General features: G+C 41.6%; 1 protein-coding gene across 8 annotated transcripts in view; it reads left to right on the top strand.

Moving 5' to 3' along the window:
- Nucleotides 1-14874, top strand: part of TRIM2 (tripartite motif containing 2) — a 121222-nt gene that overhangs the window by 24547 nt on the left and 81801 nt on the right. Inside the window, exon 1 of one of the 8 annotated variants that reach the window (XM_036852441.1) lies at nucleotides 3519-3536. The exons of 6 other annotated variants lie outside the window; for them this stretch is intronic. The gene's annotated coding sequence lies outside the window, so the exon portion shown is untranslated. Of the gene's footprint in view, nucleotides 1-3518; nucleotides 3537-14874 lie in introns of those variants that run through there. One more of the 8 variants, XM_036852429.1, reaches the window with a different exon arrangement.

Genomic DNA, 14874 nt, shown 5'->3' on the forward strand with positions numbered 1-14874 from the left:
CGGGCTTCTCGTTGCGGTGGCTTCTATTGTTGCAGAGCATGGGCTCTAGGTGCGTGGGCTTCAGTAGTTGTGGCACGTGGGCTTAGTTGCTCCGTGGCATGTGGGATCTTCCCAGCCCAGGGTTCGAACCTGTGTCCCCTGCACTGGCAGGTGGATTCTTAACCACTGTGCCACCAGGGAAGCCCTACGTGTATCTTTTTGAATTATAGTTTTGTCTGGATATATGCCCAGGAGTGGGATTGCTGGATCATATGGTAATTCTATTTTTCATTTTCTGAGGAACCTCCACACTGTTTTCCGTAGTGGCTGCACCAACTTACGTTCCCACCAACAGTGTAGGAGGGTTCCTTTTCTCCACACCTTCTCCAGCATTTGTTATTTGTAGACTTTTTAAAATTTATTTTTTAATTAAAAAAAACTTTTTGGCCATGCTACGTGGCTTATGGGATCTTAGTTCCCTGACCAGGGATCCAGCCTGGGCCCTTGGCAGTGAAAGCGTGGAGTCTTAACAACTGGACCACCAGGGAATTCCTTGTAGACTTTTTTAAAAATTTAATTTATTTTTTTTGTACAGCAGGTTCTTGTTAGTCATCCATTTTATACACATCAGTGTATACATGTCAATCCCAATCTCCCAATTCATCCCACCACCACCCCCCGCTGCTTTCCCCGCTTGGTGTCCATATGTTTATTCTCTACATCTGTGTCTCTATTTCTGCCTTGCAAACTGGTTCATCTGTACCATTTTTCTAGATTCCACATATATGCGTTAGTATATGATATTTGTTTTTCTCATTCTGACTTACTTCACTCTGTATGACAGTCTCCAGGTCCATCCACATCTCTACAAATGACCCAATTTCATTCCTTTTTATGGCTGATTAATATTCCATTGTATGTATGTACCACATCTTCTTTATCCATTCGTCTGTTGATGGGCATTTAGGTTGCTTCCATGACCTGGCTATTGTAAATAGTGCTGCAGTGAACATTGGGGTGCATGTGTCTTTTTCAATTATGGTTTTCTCTGGGTATATGCCCAGTAGTGGGATTGCTGGGTTATAGGGTAATTCTATTTTTAGATTTTTAAGGAATCTCCGTACTGTTCTCCATAGTGGCTGTATCAATTTACATTCCCACCGACAGTGCAAGAGGGTTCCCTTTTCTCCACACCCTCTCCAGCATTTGTTGTTTGTAGACTTTTTTTAATTTTTAAAAATTTTTTGGCCATGCCGTGCGGCTTATGGGATCTTAGTTCCCCAACCAGGGATCAAACCTGGCCCCTTGGCAGTGAAAGCATGGAGTCCTAACCACTGGACTGCCAGGGAATTCCCTGTAGACTTTTTTTTTTTTAAACATCTTTATTGAAGTATAATTGCCTTACAATGGTGTGTTAGCTTCTGCTTTATACCAAAGTGAATCAGTTATACATATACAATATGTTCCCATTTCTCTTCCCTCTTGCATCTCCCTCCCTCCCACCCTCCCCACCCTGTAGACTTTTTAATGATGGCCTTTCTGACCAGTGTGAGGTGGTACCTCATTGTAGTTTTGATTTGCATTTTTCTAATAATTAATGATGTTGAGCATCTTTTCATGTGGCACAGCTTGCTGTAGCAGCAGCGCAGGCTGTATCTCAGTGCACAGTCATCTCCTCGGTATTGGTGAGTGAATCATCTCCTTGCAGATTTGGGGCAGCTGGCTTTCCGGTATTGTTCAGCATATGTCCAGGGCTCCCTCTGCTTACCTCCTGCACTGGTTTTTTTTTTTTTTTTTTATTGGCGTATAGTTCATTTATAATATTTTGTCAGTTTCAGGTGTACAGCAAAGTGATTCAGTTATACATACATATATATCCATTCTTTTTCAGATTCTTTTTCCTTATAGGTTATTACAGAATACTGAGGAGAGTTCCCTGTGCTGTACAGTAAGTCCTTGTTGTTTGTCTATTTTATATATAGCAGTGTGTGTATGTTAATCCCAAACTCCTAATTTATCCCAGCCCCCATTTTTTCCCTTTGGTAATCATAAGTGTGTTTTCTAAGTCTGTGAGTCTGTTTCTGCTTTGTAAATAAATTCATTTGTATCATTTTTTTTTCAGATTCCACAAATAAGTGATATCATATGATACTTGTCTTTCTGTCTGACTTACTTCACTTAGTATGCTAATCTCTAAGTCCATCCATGTTGCCTCAAATGGCATTATTTCATTCTTTTCTATGGCTGAGTAATATTCCATTTTATATATGCACCACATCTTCTTTATCCATTCCTATGTCGATGGACATTTAGGTTGCTTCCATGTCTTGGCTATTGTGAATAGTGCTGAAATGAACATTGGAGTGCATGTATCTTTTCATATTATAGTTTTATCTGGATATATGCCCAGGAGTGGGATTGCTGGATCATATGGTAGCTCTATTTTTCGTTTTTTAAGGAAACTCCATACTATTCTCCATAGTATTTGTACTAATTTACATTCCCACCAGCATTGTAGGAGGGTTCCCTTTTCTCCACACCCTCTCCAGCATTTATTGTTTGTAGACTTTTTGATGACGGCCATTCTGACTGGTGTGAGGTGATACCTCATTGTAGTTTTGACTTGCATTTCACTAATAATTAGTGATGTTGAGCAGCTTTTCATGTGCTTTTTGGCCATCTGTATGTCTTCTTTGGAGAAATGTCTATTTAGATCTTCCTGCATTGGATTCTGCTTATGAAAGGCAAAATAATTGCCAGATTAGTCAAGGAAGGAGATTGTAAAAGTGAACCTCTTATGAAACGTGAGCACATATCCTGGATACCCTTCTTCTTTTAGTGTGACCAATCAGAAGTCACCCAAGGGAAGACGATAAAAAGGTACTCGAAAGGGCTGAATGTTTGCATCTTGATAGCTGCAGAACAGAAATGGCAAAAATTAGGTGCCTTTCTCTTCTAAATCTTAGTCAATAATGAGGACATTGATCAGAGCCAAACTTAACAAAGAGCTACAGAACGTGGTCTCCAGATACCTGGTACCATGAAAAAGAAGTCTTGTTTTACAAAGCTATTTCCATTTTAGGGAAGCAACGCGCCCGTAAATCTGTTGTGCTACCTACTCTACAACAAAAGAGGCTTAGATGACAAATGCTGTCTTTTGCCCCAGGTCACCTGGAAGTCACACAGTCATGTTGTACAAGGAAGTAATGTGATGGGGTGCCATTTGCTTACAGGAAGAATGAGCAGAGGCTAACTGGGGTCTTCCTGCTGCTTTTGTCTGCTTTCAGCCATCAAGTAGCAATTACCTTTCGACTGTCTTTCATCCCCTCCCTCCCCAAACATCTCAATCCAGAAACCTGAAGTACAGAGTAATTGATGCCTGAAGGCTCAAAAACCCACTTGAAGCTGCAAGCCACCCACCAAAACAACATGGAAAGATCTAGGAGCCTGAAACGGGAAGAGGCGGGAGTGTGAGGGGGTGTCTGTGCAAAGTGTTCCTTTTTCCTGTGACATTTATTCTAATGTCTCTGCTTCAGCTACAGACCCCACAGAAGAAGGTATGTTTTATTCATTTTTAACACAATGTCATTAAAAGAAAAAAAACAATAGGATCTCTCTGGGATTTCCTCTATAAGGCTTTTACTTGAGGAAATTCTTAAACAAAGCTTCTCAATTTTTAATAAGCATCTATCACAGATCAAATTCATACTACTTTCTAAAAAAGCCTTTACATGTCAAGAATAATTAAGAATTTGCTTTGAATAGTTAAAAGCAGTTTCTGTAATGGGAGGGAGCAGATTTGTTGAGTTATAAAATTCTGAATTCCATCTGCATGGGAGCTGGTTTTCAATTTGTAATGCAGGGCAAGATATTCTTAGCATGTTCAGGGCTTATTCCACACAGGATGCGCCATGCTAGAACTAAATCTAAATAGAACTGAATAGATTTCTTTTCTTAGATATTTTTCCCAAACCATTTCCTCTTCATCAAGTCCCTTGGGTAAAGGCATTCACCAAAGTGCTGCCAGGTCTCTCTACGAGTACTTTAGTCTTCAATCTGCATTATTCAGCTGTTGAGCTGGAATCTGTCCATGGGTGGTCCGTGGGGACAGGAGGTCACCAGCAGACCAGAGGGAGGGAGTCACTCCTAGTGGAGACACTCAGACCTCCTGCTTGTCTCCTAGATGTATCTTCCAGGCCGTAGAGACCCAAGGCTCAGCTTTCTGAATTCTACACATAAAAATTGCTGCAACACTTACATTCTTAACATGCAGGCTGTATTTGGCGTCCACAACTTAAGACCGATCACTTAATTCACTCAAAATCATTGGCCAGGCTTTAAAGTTTTTGGAACAAGTACCAAAGTGAAGTAAAAGAAAAAAAGTTAATTTAACCCCTTTAAAAAAAGCAACATTTAAATTGAGAAAAACAACAAGTCTAAATTCATATGGCTGGGGAAAGTTTGGTGGTTTGGGGATGTGAATACTTACCAAACACATCAACTCCATATACCACTAAAGCTTGTCTTCTTTGGAAATTGGAGAGAGTTTGGCTCTTCTTTGATTCAATATGCTCATGGGATGAACCATACTGAGATTCTAAATTGACAGAGGTTGACTTGCTTTTTGTATTTCAGGCATATTTAGCAGTTCTTGTTTAGCTTTCAGTCATAAAACCAGTAGAATTAAATCACCAAATAAAAACAGAACAAAACATTAAACCTGTTGACTTCGGCATAATATTACCTGCAGATTTATTGCACCAGAGCTGATGGTGTCAGGGACTGTCAGTTATGTCTTCCGAGAGCCTGGGGTGCTGCATGCCTTCAGGTAGATTGAGGTGACTGCACGCTATCTATCTTTTATTTATGAAGATAACCCTGCTGACCCACTGGATGTGCTTTGCGGTTTTCTCCATCCTTCTTCCCACTCTATTAGTCATGAAATTTATTGGCCCAGGTGGCACGGATCTAGAAGAACCAGCTCACTTGACTCAGACCCATAATTTCTTCAACAAGGCAGCTAACTAGGTCAGCTAACTTGCCACTGAGATGATAATAATGATTGAGTCTCACATTTGAGCAAATCTTTACCTTTTAAAAATCACTTTCACATAAATCGTTCCATCTTATCTTTACAACGACTCTGAGAAGTAACATTTTAGAGGTGAGGAAAGTAAGGCTCTGGGAAGTCCAGTGACTTTTCCAGGAAAGGAAGAGTTAGAAATCACAGCTAGGATGTCCTTCTCGCTAACCCAAATGATGCTCAGTAATATTTGATTGGATGTTATGTGATAAAATAATACAAGAATTGTGGGAAGATCTGGACGAAAGGATGTTTTACTGAGAAAACAAATTGGAAACCACTTTTCCAAAGGTGTCTGGAAAAGTGGTTTCCAATGGGGACTTAAAACTTAACTCAAGACCCGAGACTATTACACAAGAAACCATTAAGGAACTATGTGAACGAGACACGATCAGGTGTCAGTTTATAGGATACAGACGATTAGTACATTGACAGTTCAGAGAAGGGAGAGAAAACAATAGTGACAGTGTAATGGAGGAAGAGGGACTGAAGTTAGAGCTTAAAGAATGTGCGAGGTTTAGATGGGAGAAAGAAGTGGGTAGGGTATAATAGGCTGTTGGGGACATCCCAAGCAAAGGCGGAGAGCCATTTCCAGATGTAGATTAGAGGGAGACACATCTGATTGGAGGAGGGACTGACCAGAAGGTCTAAGTAGGGAAGTCGTGGGATTAAGGTTGAATGGGGAAGATGGGGCCAGATCAAAGACCTTTAGGGCCAAATGGAGAAACATGGACTGGTGTTTTGGTCCATAACATGTGCGGGCAGAGTTGGCTCATTTTGAGGGCTGGGAGGAAGTTGTTCTATGCCTCTCTCCTAGCTTCCTGTGGCCTCAGGCATTCCTTGGCTTGTAGATGGTCTTTTCCCTGTTTCTTCATGTCGTCTTCCTTCTCTGTGTCCAAATTTCCTTTTTTTTTATAAGGACACCAGTCATATTGCATTAGGGTTCACCCTAATGACCTCATTTTCACTTGATCACCTCTGTGAAGACCTATTTCCAACTAAGGTCTTTCTGAGGCACTGGGGGACTTCAACACATCTTTTTTTTTTCCGGGGTGGGGGGGACACAATTCAGCCCATGCATGACAGGAGGTTTTAAAGAGTCCTGAGCTGCAGAGTAAGGGGGGAAAGGTTGTTTCAGTAAAGATAGACAAACAACAGAATACAGAGTACACTGGAGGGAAGGGAGGGAGCTGTAGGCTGGGAGCAGAGGATGGAGAAAAAAATAGGTGAAATCTACAGACATTTCAAAGGAGTAGTTGAAAAGATTTCAGGAATAGAAATGATAATCAGTCTAGAACATGGCAGTTCACAAGAGCATTTCCGCTGTGCTACCTGCTTTGATCTTGATGACTGTCTGGAATCCCAGGGTTTCTGGCCTGGGAGAAAGACCGACGGTGAAGTCATCCACACCAGTGAGGGCAGCTGGCAAAGGCAGCTGCACGTGCTGAATTTGAGGCGGTGACAGAGTGGAGATGGCCACTGGGTCACTGGGAACCCGAGCCAGCTGTCCTCTCTGTAGACATAGATTTGGGAGTCAGATGCACTCAAGCTGTCCTCTAATCCACAAGAGTGGGCGAGATCTCTGAGGGAGAGGATACTGAAGGAGAAGGCAGTGGGCTTGGAATTTTGGCAAATTCCCAGAGTCAGAGGATTGCTAGGAAGTCAAAGCAGCAGCGTTTAAAGAGGTAGAGGAGGGATAGCGAAGTTCTGAATTAAAAGAGAGTTTCTAGTAGCAGTTTCAGGAGCTATAGAGGGTGGGAAGGGAATAGGAGGAGAACTGGGGGGCGGAAGCAATGGGGGTGGTGACCTGGGGGAAGACTTGGGTTTTAGCTCAAATGAAGACCACGGGGAGAGCACAGGGTGGCAGGATTCAGAAAGGGGGGCGGTTATTCTGAAGTCATGTTTTTTTAAAGATACAGTTAACAAATTGTAAAATTCACCCTTTCTGGTGTTCAGTTCTGTGAGTTTTGACAGTGCACACAGTTGTGTAACCACCACCACTACCAACATGGAGAGCAGTTGCAGCTCCCCCAATATTCCTGCGTGCTGAGGGGCTTTTGGAGAGGAAACTAGCGTGTATTTGAAGTCAGAAGGGAGGGACGTTATGTTATAGGAGAAAATGGTGGCGCTAAAGAGGAAGGAAGGGTTAACTGAGGGAGTGAGACCCTGGAGGCCACTCAGAACAGGTTAATTCTAGTGAAAAGGAACATCTCCCCTCTTCCTATGAGGCAGCAGGGAGAGTGCATACATTCAGGGTCTATGATATACTTTGGCGGTGGATTCCTAAAGTCCTGCCAGCAAAATCATTTCCTGCTGAGCAAGATGTTGACTGCCGTATTCCATAACTTCCTCCTTGGAGGTATTGTTTCCTATTGCAATTACTGTCTGTAGGAATTTGGTTTGCTTTGGGCTGTGTGCCCACATTCTGCTGCCACCGAATACTGTAGCAATGTTAGAACTAACAACTTCAATATTCTCCGAAGTGCATCTGCATCTTTTCCTGAACCATACAGTGTAAACACTTGGCAGCAAAAAAGGCTTCCATCCCCATAAATGTGTGTGACAGCCAGTGAACGACTCACTGCCGAAGGGCTAGCTTCCACAGACAGGTCCTCAGGGTGAAATTTGGCAAAAGAGATTCACTTCTCATCATGTTATACTTTTGGCTTAAATCACCCTGCAGTGAAGTTCCCTCCTGGGGTCTATGATGTCGCTGACATCTCTCCTCACCTTTGAGGTCCCACCGCTGTCACCCAGTTCAGGCGAGGGAGGTAGGAGGAGTTGAACAGCCGTTCTCAAACTGTGGGTTTCACGAGCAGGTTGTGAATCAAGTTGTGGGTTGCCAGCAGCCTATTTAAAAAATGAAATAGAATAGAAGGCAGCAGGGAGCTAAGTGTGGTCTCAGGCAACTTTGGTTTTAGTGAAATACACATTTCTGGACTGGACGGCAATGTAAAACGTGTTTCTATCGTGGATCGCATTCACAAATGTGTGAGAAATTGAAGTGTGGTGTATGGGTCCTTTACTAATAGTGTGGCCCTTGGCAGGTCATTTAATGTCCTCGTGGCTTAGTTGGAGCCATAGTCTGTAAAATGAGGGTAATAACAATATCTATTTCATATGGTTCTCGAAAGGATTACAGAGAAAATACATGGAAAGCATTATGGTTAATAGTCCATGGTTAATAGTACCTGGTTAATAGTCCATGCTTATTATGATGATTTCTTTTCCTGCCCAGATCTATAGCCCAAACCTTTGTTTCCTACCCAGACCTTTCTTCTGAGACTAGAACTGTGAACCCAACAGTCTAAACTTGAACTCAACTCATCAGCACCTTCTCTCTCCGATCCACCCCCTCCCACCGACCCATCCCCCCTCCCAAGCACACAGACCCCTGTGCTCTGGAGTCCACTTTTCTATGAGAGCTGCCATCACTCCCCTCTCACTTAGGCTGTCTGAACATCATCTTACTAATTCTTCTAGGAAGAGAATTCTGAGCGTGGTCACCATCAAGACTCGCTGGATTAGTGAGATTCTGCCAGCAGTCTTTCCCCACTCACCACACCTCAGCGCGCATGTGTCTGTCCCCTCCAGCCTTTCATGTATGTAAGTCTTCAATGGCTCTCACGGGTTCCAAGTTAAAGTTCACACCCTTCAGCCTACAAAGCGAGGTCCACCATGGCCTGGCCTCTGACTGCCTCTCCACCCTCATCTCTCCCACCCCAGCCTTGTGCCTCACTCTCTGATCATTCCAACTTGCTTGGTGGCCCACACATGCATGCCTTGAGGTTTCCTCTGCCTGGAATGCTTGCTCCATCTTTCTGTTGTATAGCTCTTACTTGTCTTTTCAGGGCTCAAGGTTGATTTTCGAGTGAGAAAGACTTAGGTTTGAATCCCCTAATCAATAGTTAATAGCTGTGTGATTCTTTTCTTTTTTTTAAGTACTAAAAAGAATTTTTATTTTTATTTTAGTCCTGGTTGCTTTATGGTTTTTTTAAAATTTCTATTTTATATTGGAGTATAATTGAGTTACAATGTTGTGTTAGTTTCAGGTGTACAGCAAAGTGATTCAGTTATACATACACATATATCTATTCCTTTTCAGATTCTTTTCCCATATAGGCCATTACAGAGCGTTGAGTAGAGTTCCCTGTGCTATACAGTAGGTCCTTGTTGATTATCTGTTTTACATATAGTAGTGTGTATGTGTTAATCCCAATAGCTGTGTGATTCTGAGAAGCAAATTTCTGAGGCACTTGAAGTCAGTTTGTGCATCTGTAAAATGGGAATAGCAATGTCTACCTCATAGAGTTGTGAGGATTAAATCAACAGTGTAAAGAACAGTGCCTGGCACATACTAAGTACTTAATGAATAAATGGCTGTGATTGTAGTTTATTTAATATAATTATTTTTAATAAATAATAAAAGATTCAGTTCACATCCTTCTGGACCAGAGCCTCTTGCAGACCGGAATGTGTCAGGTTGTCCAAGATCAGTGTTTTTGTACCAGCTGTTCCTTCTGACCAGTTACCCTTCCCACTGTTCTTCCCTTGACCAACCCCTACCTAACCCTTAAGATTCAACCCAAGGGTCACCTTCCAGGGCACCCTGTGCTCAGCTCCATCAGAGTTCTTGCCTCCTGAACTGTGATGCTTTTTTTCTCCCTGGATTCTAAGTCCTGAGGGCTCTGTGCCTTGTTCACCGCCGTATCCCAGTCTCCCTCAGTGCGTGCAGATGCCCGAAAATATATTACATGATCAATAAATGTATCCTCGATGAATGAATGGATGGATGAGCAAACTGCTGTAATTACTTCCTGACTGGTGTTCCTGCCTTCTCTCTTTCAGGAAATTCATTCTGTTAATTGCAACCAGATTAGTTCTCTTAGAGTTCTGTCATTCCCTTGTGCTTCTCAAACTGCTCTGGTCACTGCACTCTGGCAGTTAACACTGGCAGTTAGGACTACCCACAAGATGGCTTCTATTTAGTGTTCCAGACTTTTCTATTTTTCTCTACCTTAACCATGGAAAACCAGGCTGTTTTCCCTCCCTGTGGAGGGGGCCCCACAAACCCTGTGAAGCCCTCTTCAATGCTACTATATGACAATTCCAGAACCTTTCTGATCCATTTTTTAATAAACAAAAGTAACTTTCCTCCATCCCCCTCTGCACCCTCTGCAATCTGCTACGGTCTTCTCTCCTGGAGAAGATTGTTCTCTATCCAGCAACTTACGTACATATTTGGTTTTGACGGCAAGTGTTTTGAGTCCTAGAATTGTGTCTTAAACTTCTATGTGAACTTTCCAGCGTCTGGAACATCGTGTTACTTGTCGTTTCTCGTAAGTAAGGAAACAAACAGAACTGAAAATCAACCAGATCTGGCTCTCCTTTCTGCTTGCTGCTTTAACTTTGGGGGGTTGGGGTAGGAGAGATTAGAGTTTAACCCTTGCCCTTTGATTCTTAAATATAATTCATTTAACTGTACATTGGCACCATGTTATAACCACATTGTACCAGGTATCAATAAGCATGTTTGATGAATTAATGACTAATTAGTGGTTTGGTTTCTTTTAGAATTAATATACCTTCAAGTCCAGTGTTTATGGTTCTTAGTGACTTAGGAGTGTACCTACTAATAAAACAAAGAGTCAAATGAAATGTGAAGATGTAAATACACATACACATTGGTGGGTGGTAGTTGTATATGCATATATATATGTATATACTCTACATTATCAAGCAAAAAACTGGAGGATCAGAACAGTCTATGAATGGGCTTACAAACATTGAAACCTAATTTTATTTCTTTTTTCAAAGACGAGAAGGTCCATTGGTAGTTTGTTCTCCAACTCAATCCCTCTGTGGTCTGCAGCTTCCCTGGTCGTGCAAAGCTTGAGGTGTGTGATGGGCCATCTGCCATGGTGGTGCGGGGGGCCGTGGAATGACCTTCAGAGCTGGTCCTGGGTCCAGACAGTCTAAAGCTCAGTTTCTTTACACATGAAACTGAACTTCCTTCCTCTAAGCAAAAGGGCCAGGCAGTTGGACCTTCTGACCTTTATTTGTGCTTCTGCCCCTCTTTCCATCTAACCCCTGAGTAACTGTGAGCCTTAAGGTGGTGGTGGCTGTAGCTTTTGTGTGTCTGAGTCCAAACAGTACTCAGGAACAAGTTGACAAACCAAATTAACACCACAGTTTTTAGGGAAAGTTTGCCAGTTCTCAGTTGTGTATGTGTTTTGACGGCTCCTAACTTCCAAAATTATTAAGGCATGCTATGTGGCATAACACATTTCACAATTTACACCCAAGCAGATTTCCTGGAGGTAAAGGTAATGAGTTCGCTGTTGTGAAATATCACATCTGCCCTTACTGACAGGAGAGACATGTGGAGTATATTGGTGATAACCAAAACATGACTTCTGTGCGCTTTTGATGTTAGTCCTAGGAAACCACAAAATCAGGACAATAAAAGGTCATTTATCTGGGCATCTGAACACCAGAAGTATCCAAACAGTGGCATTATTTTTAAAGAATTTTTTCATCCAGTTTTTAAAATCATGCAGTGTGATAATTGAAGAACATCTGCGCTGAGGAACAATGTGAGTGGGGATGCTGTGATCCACCAGCTTCAAAGGACTAGTGGGTGGTGTTGCAACAACACAATCCACTGAATGCAGGGTAAACTGGACCATGGTGGACCGCTCCACTAACATCAAGGCGGTCTTACTGTCAATGCCAAGTTGGGTGGTTCTTGGTCATTTACATGTTTTGGTAGGTCCAGACTATGCTAAATGTTAAATTTCAGTCATTCATATAACACATGGTATTTGTTCAAGCACCATTTAAAAATTTTATTGAAGTATAGTTGACTTACAATATTGTGTTAACTTCTGCTGTACAGCAAAGTGATTCAGTTATACATATATATACATTCTTGTTCATATTCTTTTCCATTATGGTTTATCACAGTATTTTGAATATGGTTAGTTCCCTGAGCTATGTACTAGGACCTTGTCGTTTATCCATCCTGTATATAATAGTTTGTATCTGCTAATCCCGAATTCCCAATCTTTCCCTCTCCCACCCCACCCCTTCACAACCACAAGTCTGTTCTCTATATCTGTGACTCTGTTTCTGTTTCATAGATATGCTATTTGTGTTGTATTTTAGATTTCACATATAAGTGATATCGTATAGTATTTGTCTTTCTCTTTCTGACGTACTTCACTTAGTATGATAATCTCTAGGTTCATCCATGTTGCTGCAGACGGCATTATTTCATTCTTTTTAATGGCTGAGTAATATTACATTATGTATATATACCATATCTTCTTTATCCATTTATCTGTCAATGGACATTTAGGTTGTTTCCGTGTCTTGGCTATTGTAAATAGTGCTGCAATGAACGTAGGGGTGCATGTATATTTTCGAATTATAGTTTTGTCTAGATACATGCCTAGGAGTGGGATTGTAAAGCCCCATTTTCAATCACTGCTCTTTTAGAGTTAAGATAACTAAGCTCCAGAAATATTATTAATCCAAAATAGATTAGGTAGGTCCCTAGACATTTTGAATAAATCCTCTTCTCCTATTTCTAATAAGATGGTTCTTTGGTCTCCATTTTATTCAAACCAATGATTCCTATCTTACAAATTTGTCTTGAGAATAAAATGGGGTATTTAACATAGAACCTGGTACATAGTAGGCGCTAAATAAATGTGAGTTCCCTTGCCATTCACATACCATGAACCAAAATGTGTGTAAGGGAAAAGTAATATTCATAGAATAAGTGACCGTTATTTACTGAGCACTTACTTACATCTAGACCCTGCTATATCCAGGGATAAAAAGACAGGTAAGGCCCAGGCCCGGAGCTCACTCTCTAGTAGGAGAGGCAGACGTTTAAACCAATAATTGCTGCAGAGAGTGATAAGTACTGCAATAGTAGTATATACAAGGAGGGATGAATACCTTGCCTGAGTGAAAGGGCTACTGGGACAGTTTTCAGAATAGAGGTGATGTATCAACTGAATCTCTAGCAAGAGAAGAAAAGGATTGGATTCCAGGCAGAGGGAAAGCATGTATAAAAGCACAAAGGTTTAAAAGACACAGGGAGAGGAATAACTCAGGACTCTCTGGATGCCTAGAATGAATGCAGTTAAAATCCTTCATAGAAAACTTGTTGGAGGGCAAGCCTGGAGCCAATAAGTGCAGCAATTCCAGCCCCAATTACATGCATTGCAGCGGCTGGGCTTAAGTGTCCCACGGTTGGTCGTGGGATCTTAGTGTGTCCAGTGACCTGGAGTGGTTTCAGTGCTCTAGTCACCTCAGGGGGGACCAGGATATGAGGTCACAGAGGCCAAAGAGGTCCAGACCCTCTTGTACAAAAACCTAAAGGCTCCTGTAATGGACTGAATGTTTGATTGCCCCAAAGTTCAGATGTTGAAGCTGTGACCTTCCAATATGATGGTATTCATTTGTAGATTGGGCCTTTGGGAGGTAATTAGGGTAGATGAGGTCATGAAGGTGGGGTCCTCATAGTGGGATTAGTGCTCAATCTCCCAGTTAGAAAATAACTGTGGCTTTTTTTTTTTTTTAATATTTATTTTGGCTGCACCAGGTCTTAGTTGTGGGATCTTTTAGTTGTGGTGTGCGGACTCCTTACTTGCAATATGCATGTGGGATCGAGTTCCCCGACCAGGGATCGAACCCAAGCCCCCTGCATTGGGAGTGCGGAGTCTTACCCAGCGGACCACCAGGGAAGTCTCAGAAAGTAACTCTGGCTTTGATTGAATTGTTCTGGAGATTTTTATCGTATAGGCAGCTCTCTTTTTCTTTTGCCTTTCTGTTTTCTTATTCTCTTTCTAGTCCCTTGTGATCTAGAGAAAAAGTTATCTACTTATTTGTAATCGTCAAAGAATCACCATCATACTGCTTTGACTTCCCCTTCTGTGCAGAAGTGCTGCCTGGTAAAGCAGTAACATCATTGTTGAGTGAAAGTGGAGGGCAGGAAGGGATAAATGCATGTCACGAGTCAGTGGCCTGCTCCTGGTCCTCTCTCCTTTTCCCTTCTCTCCACTTTCCTCTTTTCTCTTCAACAAATAACATGACTGTTAATCAGGTAATATCTCCCTTGTTCATCTTTGGCTTAATCAGAAGCAGAATTTTAGAGAAGCATAAGATGCCCATGCATGAGAGCATCTGAACTTCCTGCAGTGACAGATAGGATCACTAAAAAAAGCTGACTATCACATCCATAATTCCTTATTTGACTTAAATGTAAAAGATTATTACTGCCAAACTGTGCATAAGGATTGAGAGGCTATTTTTGGAAAAGTTTCCCTTTAATAAGATGGCAGATACTTAAGGCCAAGCAATAAAAATAACGAGACACATCTTATTTGGTAGTGTTTTCTTTCCAATATGGTTTTAGGCTCCCTATTTGAAGGAAAAGGTTTTACATTGTAGTTTGAACTACTCTTTCAAAACGACGTATTTACATAAGCAGTATTTTTCTCTTACTTAAAAAAAAAAGAATATCAAATAACTTTTAATAGGCTACCTTCACCCACTGTGAAAGGACTTAGTCTGGGAGTAAAAGGTATCCTTTTCTCTGTTGCTTCTAGGACTCTACATATTGTGAGGGCTCACTAATTCAGAATACATGAAAAAGCAAGGGTGAGTTACAGAATATCGAAAAACCTGTTTATTTTTCTGACTTCCAAGATTTACACTTATCCAGCACCCATGTAAGTGTGTTATAAAGCATACCTTTACCGGATGAAAACAGTTTCAGTAAGTGGTACGAACACCTT

The sequence above is a fragment of the Balaenoptera musculus genome, chromosome 5 (assembly GCF_009873245.2).
Source record: "Balaenoptera musculus isolate JJ_BM4_2016_0621 chromosome 5, mBalMus1.pri.v3, whole genome shotgun sequence".
Taxonomy (NCBI): Eukaryota; Metazoa; Chordata; class Mammalia; order Artiodactyla; family Balaenopteridae; genus Balaenoptera; species Balaenoptera musculus.